This window comes from Haliotis cracherodii, unplaced genomic scaffold, assembly GCF_022045235.1.
Source record: "Haliotis cracherodii isolate W230 unplaced genomic scaffold, xgHalCrac1.p SCAF_1, whole genome shotgun sequence".
Lineage (NCBI taxonomy): Eukaryota > Metazoa > Mollusca > Gastropoda > Lepetellida > Haliotidae > Haliotis > Haliotis cracherodii.
The window spans coordinates 36,264,983-36,288,459 of record NW_027266264.1 but is presented as its reverse complement, the minus strand read 5'-3'; the positions used below and the strand labels follow the sequence as shown (position 1 = coordinate 36,288,459).

The following is a 23,477-nucleotide window of genomic DNA, read 5'->3' as shown; positions in this document are numbered from 1 at the left end:
CAGCATTGACTATTTTCAAGATTAGCACCCCACCCTACTATTTATGGATTTATCTAATTATACAGTCGTTGTGTCATTTTCACACTTGAAAGTAATTACAATGTCATGACCTAAAGTTGTCAGTAGACTTTAACAAGAGCTTGATACAAACAATTATTGTTTTTTGTTTTGCCTCCTGCATCTTGTCGCATTGAACTTTAAAGAAGTAGAAAATGATTTTAGCTGAAATTTCTTTAATTCAGTAAAATATTAGAAATAATAGTTACCCAGACCATTGATGCAACAGTGAGTAAGTTGCACTAAGTTAGATATGAACTAACAATTAGCTAAAAGTAGTTAAATTGTAAACTAACAATTAAAGTATAATTACTTAAATATTATTTCGGCCTAAGGCATGTCATTTTGTAGTGAAGTATAGTTATTTTGTGTTATCGTGAAGTGATCAAAATATGTTTATTATTTGATTTAGAAGGGGGCATCAATTTAATATCGATTAAATCTCTTTTTAATTTCTTTTGTTGTCAAGTCATCCAAGATGTCACAAAGGTGTCATGATGCTGTATCATATAATTTTGAATAATCACTTGAGAGTGCAGAGTGTGAGTTAACTTTAAGACCTTTTCAACAGATAAATACGAAACATTTTGCGCATCTATATTTGATACTATCTCACTTCAATGTTAATGTTTTCTTTGGACACACACACATTTGGTACTTCTAGGTATATGTTAACATAAATATGTGGTATTGTGTTTGCAGTGAAGCAGTGGATTAGTTAGCATGCAGACAAACTGATAATGAAAAAATGCTGATGTGTTTATTCTCTGAGAGATGACAAGTATTTCAGAATGATGTCTCTCAATCTCATTTGTGTCTTGGGGTAGTGTTAATGATGTGGTTCCATAATGATTAGTTTTGAAACAAATACTGTCATTTCCTAGCATATTTTGTCAGTAAAGATTAAGTGACAGTTTAAAACTCTTCTTCCCCTATTCCCTGAATCAAGAGATGAAGCCATTGACCGAGAATCAAATAAACAAAATGTCATGATCTTCAACATATAAACCCATACCAGTAATGTTATTTGATCTATTTTGTCAACATCTGCCATTATTAGAATAGAATAGTTGAGGAAAGTTCATATGTATATCGTTGATCAGATAGAAAGGAACAACAAAAAGTAGGTATGTTATTGCCAATCATGCAGACTAATTCACACATATCAGGAGCCATCTGCGCCCATTCCTTGAGGTTTTGCCTCTGTAAGCAATCCGTCATCTATGGGTTTTTACCTCATGCATCCTGCTTGTAGGTAGTGCTTTCTGCATTCTCTGCAAGCACTGTCATTAGGCCAATGCTATGCAGGCTGAGACAGCTGTTATAACGTACATGTACCAGTACTAACTGTATGAGTCTCTTCTCTGGCACAGGTAATTAGGAACAGTGTGTTTAGGAGAGAAGAAAGTATGCAGTAGCACCTGGAAGGTTCCAGATAAGATTAGATCATCACAGATTGTATTTTCTACAGAAAGACCATGAACAAATTTATCATGTTTATAGCTTTAGGGACAATTCTTCATACAACACATGATATGCAACGTTTGTTAAGCTACTTAGTTTGTACATTTAATTTACTGACATTTCAGATTAGCATAGTTATTTATTATTTTGTATAGGGTGCAAAATACCAAGACCGGTGACGTGACTATTCTACCGTTGGATGTACAAATCTTTTCTCTCTGCAAAAGACTGCACTGTCAGCTGTTGAACACAACACCAGATTTCAAAATTTTGAATTATGATAAAAAAAAGTTTTCTAGGGGACATTGTTATAATGTTTCTATATCATACCAAAAAAATATCTTCAGGATATTTTGGATTATCAGTGGATCAGTCAATGTCCTAGAAAATAAACCAATCTGAAACCCTGATAACGTACTTATGATGCCCTAATTTCATGATGTGGAAGTGGTGCATCAACATTCTTGGTTAACCAACTTGTGCAACAATGTGCAAGAGTATACATTATATCATATGTATGTATCCAATTTTCTTTCTAGTATCACCATATGGTTATTATTCCCCCCATAGTGATGATACATTGCCAACATGGCTGACCTTGACTTGGTTTTGACAAGTATCTCGGAATGCCCAACCCTGCTTGTAGTCCTATACTGGTTCTGTGTCAGACAGAGTACATCTTACTGCATACCATGCTGGTCCTGATTGGTATCTGATAACTTGTCACAGCAGAAACACAACGGAAATGTGTTGCATAAATAACAAGTGTTTGTGAAGTGCATCCCTTCCAATCAATGTAGTAATTCTAGGTCACAAATTGACCAAGCCAAGTTTGTACCCAACGGAAGTCTTGGCCAAAAACATTTATGGATCCTTCCAGTCTTGACAAAAATATGGCTAGGGAGTTCTTGGAAATGAAAGCCAGAAAGCCCGGATTTGCGTTACATTTATGGGAATGAACAAGGGGTAAAATTATTCTTATGATGAGATCAGTTATTTCACCACAACCAAGGTTAAGGTTAAGGACACTGACTTGAAATTGTTTGGAATATGCATCAGCATATTGATTGTGATATTGTGGTAGGTAGTGTCTACTGTAAGTGTAACACTGCACCACAGTGCTCAACACTGGGTAGGATGCCAGGATGGAGAACATAGCATAACACATTTAACAAGCCTGACCAGTTATCAGCATTGGGTAGCAAGTAGACTGTGTGCTGAATACTGAAGTGTTCCTTGAGCATGTTAAGTTTTTAGATGTTCCTTACATCTGTATTTGTTGGGAATTAACCACAGATGATGGAGGACATAGCCATCTTAGCTGCAAGCCATGTGGCATGTTATACAAACACAAACAAATCACATTATAGTTAGATATGCAAGAACCTCTACAATGTCAGAAGGAAGCCTTTCTTATTCAAGGAATCTTAAACTGTGAATCTAGGAATAAGTGTAGCAGAGATGTGTATGATTTGAAGCCAGGTTTGTGAATAGAATAAATATAGATTAGGCTTGAGTATGTCAGTTATTTCTAGCATCGTGAACTTTTACAATTTGTATGTTGTCATTTCTTTTGATGCTATATGTCTTTAGTATAAAATGTGGGTAAACAACACACAATGGCAATAATTTCAATCATGCCAAATATATTTGTGTCAACTGCAACCAGGGCTACCAAACTTATTTTATTAATAGATTTTATTATTTCACTCATAGTTTTGAAATAAAGTTAGAACTAAGTTTGGTTAAGGTGACTGGCTTTCATTGCTAAAAGCCCGACTTTGTGTGAAAGTTTTATCACTTCATGACATGCCAATCACCAGTTGATTTGTTAAAAAGTGATCGCCAACACCATGTTGAAGTATGATTACAATATTATATGTTGGCAGAAGGCATCGCGTTTCTGTTGACTGGCTGTACTCTGTGCTTAAACACACTATAACGCACTTGTTCAATTAGGACATAGGAAGTGACACGTACACGCTGTGGGATGGGTGGAAGTTACAGCATGAAAAATAGTCCCTTTACCGGTCATTAGCATGTTCAATAAACACAAACAACAGCCTTGCAGAAAATGACATGTAAAATGTTGCAGCTGTTGCCGAGCAGATCCCAACAAGGACATACAGGCAGTGTTAATGGAACAAGCCCTCTTTGTGCCCTTTGTTGCCACTTGCATGGACATGGCTTCATTATCATGGTTACATACAGTAAACATGGTGTAAATCAGGAGTGTTGTTGATATCACTGTATTACATGTGCATTTCCTACAAGTGGTGATCTCAAGTGTCCTCATATCAGTAATATGTTCCAGCTCTGGTTGTAAATAACCAAGCTTATGTAATGCATGACTTGCTCATATCACAGTGTGTATGGGAGCCTGGTCTGTCAGCAGGAGAGGATGATAATAAACAGTGACATTCATGGCAAGCTCAGACAGTACAGCAGGATCATTAGGAGAACATGGCCTTCTTGGACTTTCATGTAACATTGATAATTTCTGAGCATGCATTCAATGTTGGACCTAATATGATGTTTGGAATTAATTACTTTTAACAAGTTTGGCTTGGTTACATTTTTCTAGTGTTTGTTTGTAATATATTCTTTTATTATTATACATAAATCTCTATTTTTAAATAAGATTAAATGATGATTATTAAAGAGTAAAGTTCACTTTTGCACGAAAATGTTAAGCTTTAGGAGATGTTAATGTGATTGATGTTTGGCTTAATGGCCATGGATTATAGATAATTTTTTAGTTTTTTTAAATAGCTGGGAAGTTGTCATGTCAAATGGTGATACATCAGTAAAAGGAACTTTTCCATCATCACCATTTTGAATCAGGGATCTATCAGTACAGCAAAATGTAACCACAAGTAAAGAATTCAGCCACAGAACTGTGAGTCTCAACAGAATGGTAATATTTCTAGCATTGTAGCAATATATTGTGTTGTGTTACTTATGTGTTGCACTGAGAAAGAGACTTTCTGTCCTTCCTACTATGGTTCTGCACCATTTGGGATGTGTATGCCTCTGTGATTGTTGCAGTGAAATGGGTACTTGTTGGTGATAGTCAACAGTCAAGGTTGACAAGGTCAGATCATTAAAAGTTAATTTGGGGGCCTCAGGGATTGACCTATTTAGCAGATGAAACATCTTGAATGTAGATGCATTACTTCTGGTGATGAGCATTGAACTAGGTTACATAGTGCCAAAGGATGTTATTTAGTAGTATGATGTTCTGAATGTCTATATTTTGTAACATATGAACAAACAAAAAGCAACTTCAAAGTTTATGATTAATGTTGTTCACCATGTTCAGAGTGTAATTAGAAACTGGATATTCTGCTGAGCTTGTCATATTACACGAGAACAAGTATGAATCAGGGAGAACATGCATTGTCCAAAGTTATAGAAATGTTACTAATGATGTTAATTTCTTTACAAGATCTGCAAGTTAACTAGATTTTGTTTTTTTGCTTTTCTTGATTCAAAAGTGTGCAGGTCAGACAACTAAGCATGCTAAGTGTTATCTTGTCTTACAGATTTGCAGGAGGGGAAATAGCAGATAATTGTTGTCAGAGTTCATACTTGATGTTGATTTCCTAAAAGAAGTTCTAAATATAAATGTTAAGCTGAAAATTCAGACATATATTATGGCTGAAATGGAAAGAATTATCATTAAACCGCCCGCATGTTATCAGAAATGTGCCGACGGGCCATTATCACCCCTGTTGTTAGGTGACGTCACGTTCAATAGTGATGTCATCTGGTTTGTTCTGTGACGTTTCAATATCTGTAAAAGTGGGTCAATGAAATTTGTGTTGATTGCAGTAACTGTTTCAAAACCGATATTGGTGTTTATATTTATGTGATACCAAATGTTGTTTATATTTATGTGATAACAAATTCTATCCATTTTCACTACAAAAACGGTAACGCTATTTTTCAGGGCATTTTCATTTGCAGAAGCCCTTGATCTTTTCAACTGTCTTCCTTGGAGGGAAAACCTCGAGCTTCTGCAAATGATAATGCTCTGAAAAATAGTGTTACCCTGATATTAAATTAAACATATTTTGTACCACAAAAGGCATTTAATTTTCTTTCCTTAGCAAAATTTAGGGCAATATGATCCATAATAGAGGAGGGTATCGGGATGTCCCTGAGAGACTCCCTCGGAGCAGTGTTACCAGACATACTGCTCTACTGCATCTGTTACCCACAGTGACAATATAAACCATGGAAGTAATGTATTCAGTGGACAGTTTGCTTCTGAAAGCATCTACAAGATTGTGTTTTTTGAAACCTATGCCGAAAGATTCTCCCCAAAACAAACAATCATTTTCAAATTAGTCACTGACACTAATTTTGATAGCTTTTAGTTTGTTAGTTGTAGGACTTGTCTCATTAAACACTGAGAGTGTTGCAACCAGCCCTCTCTACCTGTGTACAGTTAGTGTATTGCTGCAGTGTTGAATTGACAGTAAGCTAGTACCTTGTTGTCAGTACTGAGTGATTTCAGGTACAGAGTGGTAGTGTTGTGTAATCAGTGCTAGGACTAGGAGGTGATTATGACAGACTGCATGCTACAGTGAGTTGTAGAGCTGAATGCTTGAAATTACTCACAAGGACATTGCTAATACGCAGGATTGATTTACGTGTTTATTCAGTGATGTGATGTCACAGACTCACTATTAAACATGTTCTGAAGGAATCACACCTAAAGTTATCTTAATAGGTGACACTGCTCAACGGTATGGTGTCCATGTCGAGACGTTGCAATGATTTTTGTGTGTGAAATGGAGATATTTTCTCTGTGTTATAATATGTACCCTTTAACAGCGAGATATATTTTCATCCTCAAATTTTAATTAGACAAAGAAAGAATGCTTTTTAGAACTTTTATTAGACTTGCTAGTTCTGCTGCTTTGCAACGGCCCAGACCTCTTTTACTGAAATAGATAGAAGAGATACAGAAAATGTCACACTTACTGTCTGCAACTTTAGCCACAAGTTCGAAGCCCAAGTCTAGTTTGAACTGTGTAAACCTAGCTAATTACAGTCCATATAATAACATTTAATTCTACTGAAAATGATGTTAGGAGTCAAGCTTGGGCTAGTAGTTTCAAACATCTTTGGCACAGACTGCATGATAATCTTACAAATATTTCATGTTATTTTGATGTATGAACTATAATTTTACAGCAAACCTTAAAAAGCTTATAGGCTGTGGCTGGCCTGGTGATGTTTTTTGAAAATATCGACTTTTGTTGCATTCCGAAACCCTGGATCCTTACAATCAATATCAGGACGACCTGACCAGGCTACAGGACTTGTCCACCTCGGTCAGGCTAATGATTTTTGGCAATGCTTTTGCAATATGGCTCTAACCACCATGTCTCAGACAAATGACACACACAAATCTAATGAAATTGATCCTTGTGTAGCTATTATGGAGATAACTTGGATTGTTAATCTCAGATCAATCGCAGATCCAGTTTCTCACAAGTTTGAAACACTTCAACTGGCAGGGAAATCTTCAATTGGGAACTATGCAGCAACAAACACTTCAGTGAGTTCTGAAACAGATCATACATGATATAGGACGAAGTTTGTTTAAACTTTCATCATAGAAATCCTTCCCACCCTATATATATATATATATATATATATATATATATATATATATATTATATATATATTTAACCACATAAAAGCTACACTATATGACCATATCGCATGCAATGTTTGTTTGAACAGACAGTCCAAGCAGTGTGTTCAATAGAGAAAGTCTATATAATAGACTCTTCAGTAAATCTTATAATATCTATTGTGGTTTCGCTATACTCGTCCGGGGTATGGCTCGATTCTATCAGTGCTTATTGTAGACAGGACAATGGGGTAAAGAGAGATAACAGGTGTAATAGTGCAGGTTATTGCACTGTTTGATGGCTCTCTCTGCTCACAAGGTACACTTGTATCGATCACGTTGTCAGGTGCCTTGTCTTGTCATCCTGCAGTCTCCCCGACCTCAACTGTTGCCCCATGCAGGCACCTGCTAGTGTTAGCAAGACAGGAATCTGCCCCTACACTGTGGTGTATTGTCCGCAACTCATACAATCTAGGGAAGACATCCATGGGCATGTACCTGTTTGTGTTTGCAAGAAAAATACAGTGTTTGTCGGTCGTGCACTTTATTATGTGTCAGAGTTGTTTAGAATATTTCTATGGGGATTGACCAGGCATGTTAACTGCTACTTGGGTCATGGCCTTGGCGAGTGTGTGTAACAAAAATCAATTGATGAAATCGAAAAACTGCTGAGTTTGCACCTTTTGTTGATCTGGCCAACCTGTCGGTGCCACTTGTGTCAACACCTGCGAGTGAACCCAGTCACATATTATACAGTTATAGGTATCACCGCTAGTTGTAGCTAGACAAAAAGGTGTTTGACATCAGAGCTCTCAGATTGGCCTCGTACAAGTCACACAAATTGATATGTTGAGGCTCACATAAAATAAGAAATGAGTGTCAAAGATGAGACAAGAAGATGTCACCAGAATTGTATTTTGCTCAGGAGTGAGGTTTAAAAATTCCCAATTTTGAAAAGTGAGGATTCATGAAAACATGTACTTATTGTGTTGTTTAAATATTGAACAGAAACAAATGAGAAAGCCAATGATGGGGTGCTGAATATTTGGGGTATATTTTGGAAGGGTAATTAGAGGAGGGTAATGTTGATTCAGTGTGATCCTCTTAGGTAAGTGAATGAGGATATCTCTCTGTAATAAACTTGTTGTGAGACTGACTATTTTATCTTATGTAGTTATGGGTTATGGCTATAGAATTGCAGTGTCCGGTGTTCAGTATTAAGAATGAAAGATGAAAGACACAAGGACCTCAGGACCAAATTTATTGAATTTGAATAAAAATACTTGATATTCAATCTGATGTGTTAACTTGGCACATTTTTGTTGTTGTTGTATATAGTTGTTGATGATGTAAGTAAAGTTCAGCTCTTTTTTATATACTTTGTACATCCTGCAGTGTTACTATGGTTTTCCATCTATTACCTATGCCAATATTTACTTATCATGATAACAGTCTAAGAACTTGCATTCAGTGTGTTGGAGATTTGACAATATATTACTTACATGCATAAGGATCAAAGTTGGAATGAGTGTGATATCATATAAAGCAGCATACATGTGCTAGCTTGTAATTGTTGATATGCCTTGAGGCACAGTATCAATCCTCCTCTTGTTCACTCATATACAATGTATAATACAAGGGTCCTGGTTGTATTGTCAGGATATTTGACAAGGAGGCAAACTGGGAATGGTTCAGTCTCGCTTGCTACGGTTGAAAATATGGACTGTCATTTCAATTTTCTGGCTATGGGGCGTTTATAAAGATTACTTATAGAGTGCACTAGAAGTTGATCAGGTGGCGCTCAATATTGCAGGGGGCACGTAATAATGGTTTGTGTTTGTTTGATTTCAACCGTCAGAAAGATTGATTTTGGCTGACTGCTTTCCTCTGGATTGCTTGGAAGTTTGTGAAACCTACTCGTATGGTATTATCAACTTTCCACTTGTCTCACAGTCCTAGACCAGTGAAAATCTGGAAGGACTACCCGTTTTCTTTCCAGATTTGACACAAACCACTGGTAATCTGCTGTGGACTTAATCTACTCCTGGTTTCTAACCCAGCTATCACTGATTACATCATTACTGGTAACCATTGCATATGCTGTTGTGTATTGCACCAATGACTGCATATTGCATGGGAGGTTGCATATTGCACTAGTGAATGTATCTTAAGCTTACCGTATTCGATGTAATAAGCGCCCCGCTCTTATAAGCGCCCACATCGAGCTATTTGATAATAGTTTGGCTAGTGAACAATCCCAATTAGCACCCCTTCTGATCGATCAATGTACACAAGACTTATTTATTCATGTATAATACGCATACATGTGTTATATGCACCCTTAATTATTGGCAATTAAATTCTGAAAAATTATATCTGTCGTATATAAACATTTTCATAATGAACAATGAAATTTATGATCATTCAACTCTGGGTTTTTTTTTTCACTAAAATGATATTCTAATAAGAGCCCCCTATTTCTAATTTTGAGAGTGCCCTGTAACATGCATTTAATCAAGGACTCGTGAAGATCCAGGTTAGAATAGGTCTTCAGCAACTCATAGTAGTAGTAGTAGCAGTCTTGAACATACACCTCACTCAGAAGACAAGCTACAATGGTATAGCTCATCAACTACTACAGAGTGTTTCATGGGGCACTTACAGGAGGTTTATGTTGACAGTAATGTCACACATCAAATGGTTCAACTACCTGACAAGGATGTGAAGATATCTCTCTGTGGTTTCCATAGATCATAAAGTTTACTCCATGAAGTTAATAGTTTGTGCTGTTATCATGTCTTGAGTAGAGCAAATCATCAGCTGAGTAGCTGATTGTGAAGTTGACTCCTGAAATAGGTTTGATAAATGAATAATTAAATCAGGTTGTGTTTATCTTGGCAATAAGGTGTAGAGCTGGGTACTGATGGTGACATTAAATGGCAACACAGTATCATATCACAGTGTTTTATGGAACTTTTTTTATGGATGACATCTTTCCTCTTTGTAACAACTTTTAAAGGGCTGCTTCTTGCCCCTTCATCGGGTGATGAAACATCATTACAAAGAAAATGGACTTTGTTATCCAGGTATTCATGTTCTGCCATCTTCTAAATGCCTGGGGGTGGTCGGGTAGCCTAGTGGGAAAAGCGTTCCCTCGTCACGCCGAAGACCCGGGTTCTATTCCCAACATGGGTACAAAGTGTGAAGCCCATTTCTAGTGATATTGTTGGAATATTGCCAAAAGCGGCGTTAAACCAAACTCACTCACTCACTCTAAATGCCTGTCTAATACTTCACAGTGTTTCAGTTGATATTTGAAATATAAATGATACTTTCTCTTATGTTTGAGAGACCCATAAATGTAAATATTAGATCAAGTTTGTAAGTTTTATTGCCTCACAAAGAGATCTCTGAGTCTGACTCATCTGCAGGGATTCAAGGTCAAAATAGGTCCCCAGCAACCCATGCTGGTTGCACAATATTTTCTAAATGGCTCACTTAACTGAAGACAGGTGGGACATAGGCCTACTTTTTATATCAAAGGCTAGGATGAACACTGCAACAGATTAACAAATCGGAGAGGACTATGATGAGGGTATCATTACAACTCCTCTACTGGCCATGTGTTGCCTGGGAGAGGGATGGGATGGCCTAGTGGTTCAAGCATTTGCTTGTCTGGACAAAGGATCAGGTTCAGTTCCCCAAGGGGCTAAACATGTGTGAAGGCCATTCTTGTGACCCTGTCATGCTGTGACTGGAATGATGGCTAAATGTATGTAAAACCAGTCATTTACTGTGTGGCATAACATCATAGGACACAGGTCAAGCAATAGTTAATGTAATGACAATTACAAGCATTTTACTTACATAAACATTATTTTACCTGTTGATGTGATCGTGACCAGTTATATATAAATATCAACAACAAAAAACATTCATGGAATAACATCTTTTATTATGCATGTTAGGGATTGTTAGAAATAATTCAATATTAACTTACACTTTGTGATGAGTTAGTTGGTTGGACTATGCATGAGTTACGAGTTATTCCAGCCTGTATGAACAATAGGAGCTTGTGATCATTTACAGTGATTGATTATACAGGATTGTCAAATATTTGCTTAACTGACGAACGTGAAGTGAAATGATGATGAGAGATACAGGAAGCCTGGACATCGCCAGAACTTGAGGCATCGTCCTGCATTTCCAGGCTAGATATGGAGAACATACCCCATCACAGAACTGCAGTTGGGATCATTGTATTATTCCACCATTTGCAAAGAAACTGATTTAAAGATTTAAATCTTGATTAAAATATTTAAGTGTGTACAGCAGGGTTTGAGATAGGTGCTTTAAAACAAAGCCTGCCAATGGCTACCAAGGTTTACCCTGATGGTATGACATGTGAATACTGATTTGGACCATGCATCCCCAATCTTGTGTGACCTGTATTAGTGTTGGCCATGAAGATAACTCCTCCACAAAACGTGCTCATGTGTTCTGCATTCAAACAACTCAAACTCTGCTCTGGATCAGTGAGTAAGCTGTACAATTGCTTCACTAGCAAGTCATGAAAAAGTACCTGAAACCCAACCAAGCTGAATAATCATCCCCAGTCCTTAATAATAGAAAGTATGTCTGAACAAGCTTCTAATGCTATGTTTACCTGAGGGAATCAAGTGACAGGACAGTCTAATATGTCTGCCTGCTTGGAAGATGAGCTGACTTTTCTGTGACATTTCTCACGACTAGAAAAACTAGCCTTTTTTGGCCCCAGAGACCTGTTGAGACTGTAAAGTCATTAATACCTCTGAATCTAAAGAGTAAACAAAGACTGAGAAGAATTGTGTAAGGGCTGGTTTGTTTGAATGACACTCTTTCTCTCTATAGGCGACTGCGACAATTGTTATGATATTACCTCCTCAATTTGCTTTAGGATCAAAGTCGACAGTGGTTGAACAAGTTTAAATATTTTTGGCTTCGGAGCAATTTTTGAAACATGTTTGGTGTAGTTTTTGTCCGAGACTACACGTGTTGCAGTAATCCTTGTCACAGCAAAACACTGGTGGGTCCTTCTTTTGTATTACTTATACTGTATAGCAAACTGCGAACTCTGGAGTAGCAAATTGAAAACATCCTGCTTGTCCTATCGATAAAGTGCTCATGGAGATATTTGCTATTTTTCCTCATCCGCAGAGGTATCTAAACATTTCTCATCTGTTTTTTATGGGTTTTTTTGTCATTTTTCCCTCCACAATAGTTTTTCAGGGCTTAAACATCCACTGTTTTATTGAGTCTGGAGTTCAATGAGCAAAGTTTGTAGGACCCTGTGTTAGAAATTTTTTGTGAAGTGGTATTTATTGGTGTTACTGGTAGCACTCTATATTTGGCCCATCTTGTGAGCGCTATCTCGATTAATGATAGTAGTACATCTAACTTTGTAGAAAGGTTGCAGTTATGAGGGGTGACTGAGAAGTTCTGGGCCTAACTACAAGGATGTATAGTAGGCCCTTTACAGTTTGCATGTACTAAGTACATTAATATTCATGCTTACTGGCTGCATTTGAACCAAATACACAAGGCAGCACAGCCAATACAGTAGGCAAGTCTCATGAGAGAGTTGAGCACATTGTGAGGAATGAACTGGGCAGAACAAGGGTTTCATCACCCTGGGTTCCAAGGTCTCTGACTCCTGATCAGAAACACTCAAGTTTCATCATATCTTTTGGGACTTTAATGTCGCCTAGCTAATTTTGTTGAGTGATTTGTAACCATGGATGAGCCTTGGGTTCTCCATTATTAGCCAGAGACTAAACAACAGTCAAAGCAGTGGAAACTCACTTAAGGTGTCTTGTTGCACCAGGACAATGTATCTGTGTACCTTATTATAAGGTATACTAAGATGCTTCCCTAAGAGATCAAAGTTTTAACTTGCGTTTACCAGACATATCAATGTGATAACCATTCTTGTGTACGGATACCGTATACGACGTAATAAGCGCCCTCAAAATTAGAAATAGGGGGCTCTTATTAGAATATTATTTTGGTGGAGAAAGCAGAATTGAAAGATAAATTTCATGCTTTCTGCTGACATCCTGAAATGTTGATATACGACAGATATATTTTTCCAGAATTTAAATGCCCATAATTAAGGCTGCTTATAACACATGAGTACGTATTATACGCGATTGAATAAGTCTTGTATACATTGATCAATTGGAAGGGGAGCTAATTGGGATTGTTCTATAGCCAATATATTAGCAATTATCGCTGTGGGCGCTTATTACGTTGAATACGGTAAGTTATGTTTCCATTTTGATCAGTTACATCATAATGTGTTACCTTGATGCAGAAGGAACGCATGTAGTGTTGCAGATTTTTACCACCTTGGTGATACCCATGAGCTGAGGATGGTGCTGACAATCTAAGAGCCATGATCAGAATGAACCCACATCATAGGTTTCTGGCACACCTCTGCAAAGCGAATTGTGACGACTGGGCCACCCGTGCCCCATGTTATGTAAGAGTCAACACAGTAGCATAATGGTTAAAGCGTATGCTCATCACAGCCATAAACTCAATTCAATACCCCACATTGATACTATAACTGAGACTGAAGCCAAATCCTGGCATCCCCTGCAGCAATAATTATAGCTAAATTATTACTTCATGCATAAACTATTCTCACTCTCAAGGTGTTCAGTAATAGGTCAGTCTGAACTGTTTTTATCATCTGTAACTGTTCTACATGTTCTTTGGATCAAGAGTACATATATCATCATTGATCTTAGTTATTAAGATATTGGCCCAAAATTAGTATTTGGTTATGTATTATTTACTCACATACAAGAATTAAATTTTTCCCACAGGTCTTTAATAGTGTTCCATCAAGCTGGGGTAAATGTAATGAAATATTGGTCAAACTCTTAAAACCAAACTTGTTTTTTACTCTTAATGCCTGGTTTCAAAGTTGCACATATCTTAGTAGCATGAACTCTACAACATTTGTTCCATCATGGCTTTCCCTGTTTATGCGCACATTACATGGGTTCAGATCAGTTCATTGTCTGGGATGTTGACTCACTGTGGCCTCGGTTTCTCATGGTTTTCAATTTGGTAATTATATTGAAGAAAAGTCCTTTCAAAATTTGCTATAACCATGAAAATGTCCTAATGCCTTTTGTCTTGAGCAAAATCACTGCTCTGTAGTAACCATTAAGTTTACTTCTTTTGTGGTGGATGCTAGTAATGAAGTCTATCTCGAAATCTAAAAGTAGACCTTGTTAGGATTAGTTGTGTGGGGTTATGTTATAAAACAATGCCATGAGATGAGTTCAGTCAGTGTCAGGTTGGAAACTGGATGCTCCTTTCATAGCTGAGATGTCAGAAGCAGGATTAAATGGAGCAGCTCCGTCAAGTTATCTTGCTGTATCTCCAAGTTCCTTTTGAAAGAAGTATCTGAGCACCAAGCACCCCATTCCCTATAATAACCTTAAACATTCGTAGTGTCACTCTTCTTATAGATCATGCCGACTGCTCTAATGTTTTTACATTTAAGAATCTGCTCTGCTGTATATAAACATGATTTACTGCCGATATCTACATGCTTCTGTTTAATCTTTCATAAACAGCTATGGCTATTTTATGACTCGGATGCAATGATCCAGTTAACTGGCAGGTTTTAGTTACAGGTTTAGTTTTGGGGTTAATCTTATTTTCTTCTGCCATTTATATTCCTCTTTTCAGCTATATACTTTCTTCTATATGCTTATTGGTAAGGTTCCGTTTAGTCCTGTTGAAATCTGTTGTGTACCCATGGATAAAGTATCCACAATGGTTTGATAGGTTGTTTTAGCTGTGTATGTATTAGGGCTGCGAATACACTACAAGGCGAATACGATTCGATTCGTATCATGAATATAGGGTAACGAATACGGATATTAAATCACAAATACAATGACATATCAGCAGTTGATTTATTATTTTTTGTATTCAGTGAAAAATTAAAAACATAAATTACTTGACATGGTTTGTTAATTATTAATATATTATACATTCATATACTGCACTTATCCAGGTACTAGTATCTGCTCAAATGTGACAATGACCCGTGACCTCAATACTGTCAAATTAAATATTATAAGAGTGTTGTCTTTGAAGAAATCTATGCATATCATATGTTCTTATGGGTATTTTTAGGGTCAGGGTATGTAAATGCACATGATTGCATATTCTTAAATATTCGATTCTAGTGGCCATGAATAACGTATTCAACTCATGAATGGATAAGGTTAGATTCCCCGAATATGCGAGTGAATCGTAACAGCCCTAGTATGTATCATTTGAGTGAGTGGTGTTTTGGTTTGTCTGATGACTGATAGGCGCATCTAATGATAGAACTAAGTTGATCTATTACAGCTAATGCAACATAACTGTACCACTTTGTAGGAAATGTACAAACCAGTCAGCACTTAAACATGTGTATTCTCACTAAATGGGACATTCAGACAGATGAGAGGAAATAGACATATGTAAAAGCTGGTTGTCACCTCAACAGTGTGATAAGGCCCCGACACAGCAGTCATGATCGATGCTGTGATAAACAACACTGCAATCCACATCAAACATGTGATCCAACATGACAATCACTGAGGTGACAACAAATAAATATCAACACCTATTAGTATCCGAGTGTCACATTCGACACTTCACCTATCCAGCACTCACATTGATAATCCCATGTTGTAAATAGGAAGTGAGCCATTCATCATTGAATTCCTCCTCCAGGCTACTTTTTCAAGGACTGCCTCCAGTTGCGTCTCTCATACGTTTAACCAGCTGGTTCCCGTTTACCATCAACATTGTCCATATTTGATGACCCGTGATGTTTGTCATGTTTTAAGTGGTCTGAATGCAACATAAGTATTGGGGGTAACCCCCAAAGTTATGGGGGCACTATGCGCTTGTCAATCCTTCTGTTTGGCATTGGGAGGAAATGCTATGTTGACTTTGGGCCACACAAACATTCTAATAGTAAAAACCTAGCAGGAGTAGCCTGGTGTTCCTTGTGTGGCCCTGTGGTACGGCTCTCGTGTTTAGATGTCACATGCCTCATTGTTGCCATACAAGAAAAGGGCGTAATACTTGCCTAGGAGCAAATTTGTTCTTCATAAAAACCAATTTTTTGTATGTTTCTCATTTTGAACATGGAGAGGATACTCACTGACAACACTTCCATGTCTGGAGCCAGACTTGACACACAGATATGCCCACAGCATGCCCAGCACTCTCTTTACTGATGCATGTAGGTCTATGTACCAGGATGCTGTTCTACAAAGCGATCTTAGCACTAACGTGATCGTAACTCACATATTTTAGCGTGGACTTATGACTGTTGTAGCAATTAATAAGATCGCTTTGTGGACCACTGCCCAAGACTGGAAGATGTTGAGCCCAGGAAGTGTGACTGTATAACATTTTTACAGTCACTATTACTGGTCATATATGAAGGAACATGTTTTTGTTCTGACTTCAGTATATTTAGACTGACCCAATGCAGTGAGCATTTAGATTCGGAATAGATGGCAAGTACACCTCACTTGTTTAGGCAGAAAAATTGGTACTGTGTGTTTGCATCATTTGATCTGATTATACCACCACACTTTGGATTGTTGGTCCTGAGTCAATCACTGGGTTGTCGTATCTAATAAGATATTGCTGTCTTGCTGATGTATTAAACCATGTTTGTTCATTTTGTTCTATAATTTGTAACAAATGTACTATTTTACAAATCTTCTTTTGAATGTAAGATTAGACAGTAGAATTGATACTCCCCAATATCTGCCTAGTTATCCCCTGCTGTCCGTCCGTCCTTCAGTTCGTCACATTTCGTTTCCGGGGCAGAACTAAAAAAACATGACATAACTAAACTGGGCACATAGAACTAGTGGTGAACTAGTGCCTTTTGATAGTTTGGGAATTTTGAAAAAAAATATATATTAAGTTCCCATGGCAATGACTTTGACTTAGATCTAGACTGAAAATGCCGGTAGTGCTGCTTTCCGGAGCAGATCTTGAAAACTGTAAATATTTCTTCACCAAACTTGGCATATAGATAGGTCTAGTGGTAAACTGGTGCCCTTTTGATAGTTTGGAATTTTTGATAAATTATTTTTTGAGTTTCCATTGCAACCAGACATGTCATATTGGCGGAGGATATGAGTATTTCATGCTTGTTTCACATAATCAACTACTCCAAAATGAGCTGTGGACTAGTTTTATATGACATCTGTGTCTACCCATGCAGTGTATAATACTTGAAAAGGAGAGAAATATGTATTAATAACCGATAATTGAATGATATATGGATGTGTTGCCAATTTCACATAGAAAGTAACCTATCCTGATGTACTATGCAATAGGGAAACCTGTAGACTCTCCCTGTCCTGCCTAGATGGTAGACATTGTGTACATGTCAGTATGGTCAATACATCCAGATAAACACAATACACAAAAAGAAATCCTTGACCCTCCTACAACAGTTGTACTGTACATGTGAACATACCCAAACACAACAAGTCACAATATATACAGCTTCATATTGATTCGCAAACCGCGTTCATATGGTGATCTGGAGTAAACATCAATGTCTCATTTATTGTTATCCAGATTTTATTTATTCTCTGACCACGTATTTGTGTGATACATAACCCAGTTATCGAAAAGGACAGTTCAAGTCCTGTCAAGTACTTAATCCATCTGTGATATTGACACAATATTGACAAGACAGCTGACTGATCTATCTCACATAGTAGCACTGACCTGTGTAGCTCAGATCATCTCTAATCTACCTGAACATGGTAACGCAAACATGTCAACTTTAGACTAATTCTGTGAATTCTTTATTGAATTACGATTAGATAAGATTGAAATAAGACCCTTTCTAGGAGGTTGATAAGTTACCAACAAGTACACTGAGTATCGGTAAATAGAATCTTTCTGTCCTACTTTAAATGCCTCTGCCTGTTGTCTTGGCTATATTGGTGGAATTATTGTTGAATTGCAGACACTTCTTCCCAGACTCCTTGATCTATGTATCAATAACAGTGATTTAGAAGTCTTTCAGGCACACAATACTTGCATCAGGCCTAGACACACAGCTCTCATTTGCTGAATCAATAAACAGGAAAGTCAAATATGCAGTGCAAAGATAGTTCAATGTTTAAGATTTCTAAACAGAGCATTCTTTCAGTCTGCGATATGGATGTAATGATTCACTGAAGATGTAGTGCAACAAAATACTGAGTGTGCCACAATCTACAATATTGTGTTGTGGGGTTGTGCATGCATGCATAGTTTCACAAACGTGTTTATGTGCAATCTGCAACTTTAGCCACTAGTTAAGACTGACATTTAGTCCCAGAAATAAAGTTATCTTATTTAAAAATATATATCTACAAAATAAACAAACTAAAATCCAAATATAAAATTGTAGGTAATTGATGGTAAAATGCTATTTTCTTGGGTATGTACAAGAGGTCTCAAGCCACTGTTAAATGAATTACCATATTCGGCGTAATAAGCGCCTCGCTCTAATAAGCACCCACGGCGATATTTGCGAATATATTCATTATTGGCTAGTAAACAATCCCAAATAGCATGATAAGCACTCTTCTGATTGATCAGTGTACACAAGACTTTTTTATTCGTGTATAATACGCACTCATGTGTTATATGCACCCTTAATTATTGGCAATTAAATTCTGGAAAAATATATCTGTCGTGCACAGACTTTTCTTTTGTAACATGTTAGGCTGTACGCATAAACCACGAAATTGACGATATTTCAACTCTTTCTTCAAAATTATATTCTAATATGAGCCCCCCTATTTCTAATTTTGAGAGCACCCTGGGCGCTTATTACGTTGAATACGGTAGCTCAAATCTACTAAATATATTTCCTGGCATGACCAGTGTTGAGTTTTCATGTATTGTACTGTGTATTGTACCGCAAACTTACCATCAAGATATATATCGTGCCTCTGTACGGACCTGGTCTGATATAGGTTCACTTTTTATATATCAAAGGTACATGTAGTATGTACCATGGTACAGAGAGGTACAGGTGATATGTACCAGCTGGCTGTCAGCACTGCAAATCCTAACAAACAAGGTTGTTGGTACACATGAGTTGTGATGTGTAATCCTTCAGCACATATTCATCTCTGTATTGACCTGACGGATTCTACAATCTAGTGATCCACTGTCAATACATATGCTGAAACTGTTCAATTAACTTCAACTGGTTCACTCCATGAAGAAAGGAGTATGGTAGTATGAGTACTACTAGAGCAGGTTGTGTGTTAGAAATAGTGGCTTATGTTGATATAGATGAAAGAGGATCTGATGGATCAATATATCAATATATACTTCATCAAAATATCAATATCTATGTACTTGATAAACATGATCAATATGTCTTTGAATTTCTGATGTTACCATCTTAACATCAATAATACTAATAAAGTTAATGCACATGATATCAGGTAATGAAAAATGGCAGATTAGCCATGTAGGTGAAGTTTGATAGCAAAGGTAATGTAGTGTAACTTTGGGAAGAATATCTATTACACTTTGCCAATCTGGAAAATACCACATTCAACCTAACAAGGCCTGATTACTATGATCAATGAAACTTTTGGTCAGTTATTATTTAGGAGGTGAGCATCAATTATGAGTCATAAAGATTGAGGAAGTCTATCCATATTGTCTTGGAAGTCATGATTGACCCCATTTTTGACCTCATCAATCACAATCAATCATAAGTTTAGCTGCTCGTCTCTAATGTCCACAGTAAATATATGCACATGCTTACATAACTTAGAGGGATGTCATCCTTTTTCAAGTATTGCAATTCTGAAGAAACCTTTTGTCACAGGTGCAGGTAATATGAATGAACGCAAATTCTCGTTGGTAAGGATAATCCTTCGTTTTCGAACAGATGAAAAATTCTCAACCAGAATTACCAACTGGAGTTAATTTCAGTCAACTGACTGCACAGATTTTACACATGACAGTGATTACAAATCCACAGCATGTCCCAGGATTTTAATCAAATTGATTCTGACAGCTGACATCAACAGCACAGGCATAGCATGAGCAATCCAGACAAGCATTTCATTACGTGGAAGCTTCCTTCCTGATCCTGCTGATTCTGATCTGACCCAGTGAGTCCTTGTGTGTTGTCTCGGGTGCAAGAGTGTAGTCCACCAGGTGTAGGGAGCCCCAAGTCATGTGCCACACGCCCTTGTCACCTGAGAGGCTAACTGAGATGTTACCTTGCCTGAGTCTGTGAGAGGTCTCTCCCAGCATAATCCCTGTAATGACAGACTGGCTGACTGTCACTGAGCCCTCTAATCTTCCCAGTAACACGATTTCTTACCAAGCCTGAGTGTTTTCTTTTAAGGCTGTTCGCTCATTTGGTGTGGCTTTCATCCAGATGGAGTGATTCAAGGGTGTAAAGAGTAAAATAAACAGATCAGAGGGAGGATAAGTGTTAAAGCATTAAAGCATTTTTTGCTGGAGATAAAACCTTGTTTTAACTCAGCTGAGATGAGGTGAAAGGTTACATCACAGAATTGTTGAATGGGAATGTTGAAATATGAAGTTACCGGCTTGTCCATTCCTAGACACTGCCTTGTTGGATTCAGATCAATATTACTGATTGCAGGTTAAAAGAAATAAGATTATTTTCATGCAAAATAATTGTAATGGAATTGATAAAAACAATCCGACAGAAACAATACAGACAGTCATTCACAACAGTTCACTACTATTAATATGAACGAAACAGTTGTTCTGGTGAAATTAGTGGACTGGAGGTTTGTCTGTCTGTGATATTGATAATAGGAAAATCTTGCACCTACACATTTATTAATGGCTGAATAATTGTTTTAGCAGTTTTGTACGGGCACCATTAGGATCAGTTTCAGGTTGATAGCTGTGGTAAGTCTCTTGTATATGTGGATTTATCCAAAGTAGCACCACAGGCATTTAGGTAAATGACAAGACAGAGGGGGTTGCTATCTTTGTTGACTGTCTCCTTATATGGCAAGACCTATGTGAGCCTTGGTGTGCAGGGCTGTATGTAGATGTGCTTGTGGCTGGTGTAGCAGTATGTAGATGTGCTTGTGACTGGTGTAGCAGTATGTAGATGTGCTTGGGGCTGGTGTAGCTGTATGTAGATGTGATTGTGACTGGTGTAGCAGTATGTAGATGTGCTTGTGACTGGTGTAGCAGTATGTAGATGTGCTTGTGGCTGGTGTAGCAGTATGTAGATGTGCTTGTGGCTGGTGTAGCAGTATGTAGATGTGCTTGTGGCTGGTGTAGCCGTATGTAGATGTGCTTGTGGCTGGTGTAGCAGTATGTAGATGTGCTTGTGGCTGGTGTAGCTGTATGTAGATGTGCTTGTGGCTGGTGTAGCAGTATGTAGATGTGCTTGTGGGTGGTGTAGCTGTATGTAGATGTGCTTGTGGCTGGTGTAGCAGTATGTAGATGTGCTTTTGACTGGTGTAGCAGTATGTAGATGTGCTTGTGGCTGGTGTAGCAGTATGTAGATGTGCTTGTGGCTGGTGTAGCAGTATGTAGATGTGCTTGTGGCTGGTGTAGCTGTATGTAGATGTGCTTGTGGCTGGTGTAGCAATATGTAGATGTGCTTGTGGCTGGTGTAGCAGTATGTAGATGTGCTTTTGACTGGTGTAGCAGTATGTAGATGTGCTTTTGACTGGTGTAGCAGTATGTAGATGTGCTTGTGGCTGGTGTAGCAGTATGTAGATGTGCTTTTGACTGGTGTAGCAGTATGTAGATGTGCTTTTGACTGGTGTAGCAGTATGTAGATGTGCTTGTGGCTGGTGTAGCAGTATGTAGATGTGCTTGTGGCTGGTGTAGCTGTATGTAGATGTGCTTTTGACTGGTGTAGCAGTATGTAGATGTGCTTGTGGCTGGTGTAGCAGTATGTAGATGTGCTTGTGACTGGTGTAGCAGTATGTAGATGTGCTTGTGGCTGGTGTAGCAGTATGTAGATGTGCTTGTGGCTGGTGTAGCAGTATGTAGATGTGATTGTGACTGGTGTAGCAGTATGTAGATGTGCTTGTGGCTGGTGTAGCAGTATGTAGATGTGCTTGTGACTGGTGTAGCAGTATGTAGATGTGCTTGTGGCTGGTGTAGCTGTATAACAACAAGACATGATGAAGGACTTCAAGCGTACAGGATGCTCCCTGACTGTGGTGATGAAATTCTGCAATGGTTATGCTATGGTCAACAAGATAATCCAACTTTTGGACACATTTCAGGGCCAAAAGAAGCTACAAATATTAGCTCAACTAAACCAACATCTTTCCCAACATTATGTTTATTGACTGGAACTTTTTGAAGTTTTGAAGTTAAGTGCTAATTTGTCATTTTACATTGCAATCATCATGATCACATTAAAGTAACAAAGAACATTTTTAAGATCTTTGAGCAGCTGCTAATATTTTGTAGAATGAGAAAATAAGGTAATAAATTTCAAACATTTGTTAAGGTAGAAGCTTTCAATTTCCTTGCCTCCATGACATTAACATGTCAAGCCATTGGATTGAGAACTTCTATTTGATGTCTGGATGCATGAACCATAGTAATACAGAAAGTATTACAGAGGCCAATCTGTGTTTCACTGCCTACTTTTATCACCCAGTGATAGCCAAGTCACCCTTAAAGAAGCAGATTGTGAAATGTTTATCAGAGAATTCAATAAAAAACTCAGTTGTCCTTCAGTTTTTACATCATGCAATCAATAAAACAACAATGCATGGAAATAGAACCATTGCAAACTGCAGTCCTTTGATGATTACAAAGACCACCCCAACTGTACCGGTAATTACGTCACCATCCTAATGCTGATCATGGCAGTGGAACAGCTGCATGTGTATTACATACTTGCATGGACACAACGCAGGTTACAGGTTGGAGCACTTCTCCACATTTGGGTCCTGAAATTGTATGCTTGTGCATGCCACTGACAGTTACTGATGTACCTAGCCTGGCAGTTCTGGGGGCCAGGCTGTTACAAAGGGCACATCAAGCTGTGCTTGTATGGATGTATACATAGGGAGCAGCATGATTGCATTAGACTGCATGTACAGGAATTATCGCTGCTAAACAATGTATGTGCAGATTCAGTGTTATTCATCAAGAGACAAAATAGAATTACAGGTTAAACTTAAGTCTGGGTGGTAAATTCTGTTGTAAGACTGAGTAATTGTAAAAA

General features: G+C 37.7%; 1 protein-coding gene across 1 annotated transcript in view; it reads left to right on the top strand.

Annotated features, from left to right (window-relative positions):
- Nucleotides 1-23,477, top strand: part of LOC139477114 (death-associated protein kinase 1-like) — a 165,964-nt gene that overhangs the window by 1,175 nt on the left and 141,312 nt on the right. The window lies entirely within an intron of this gene.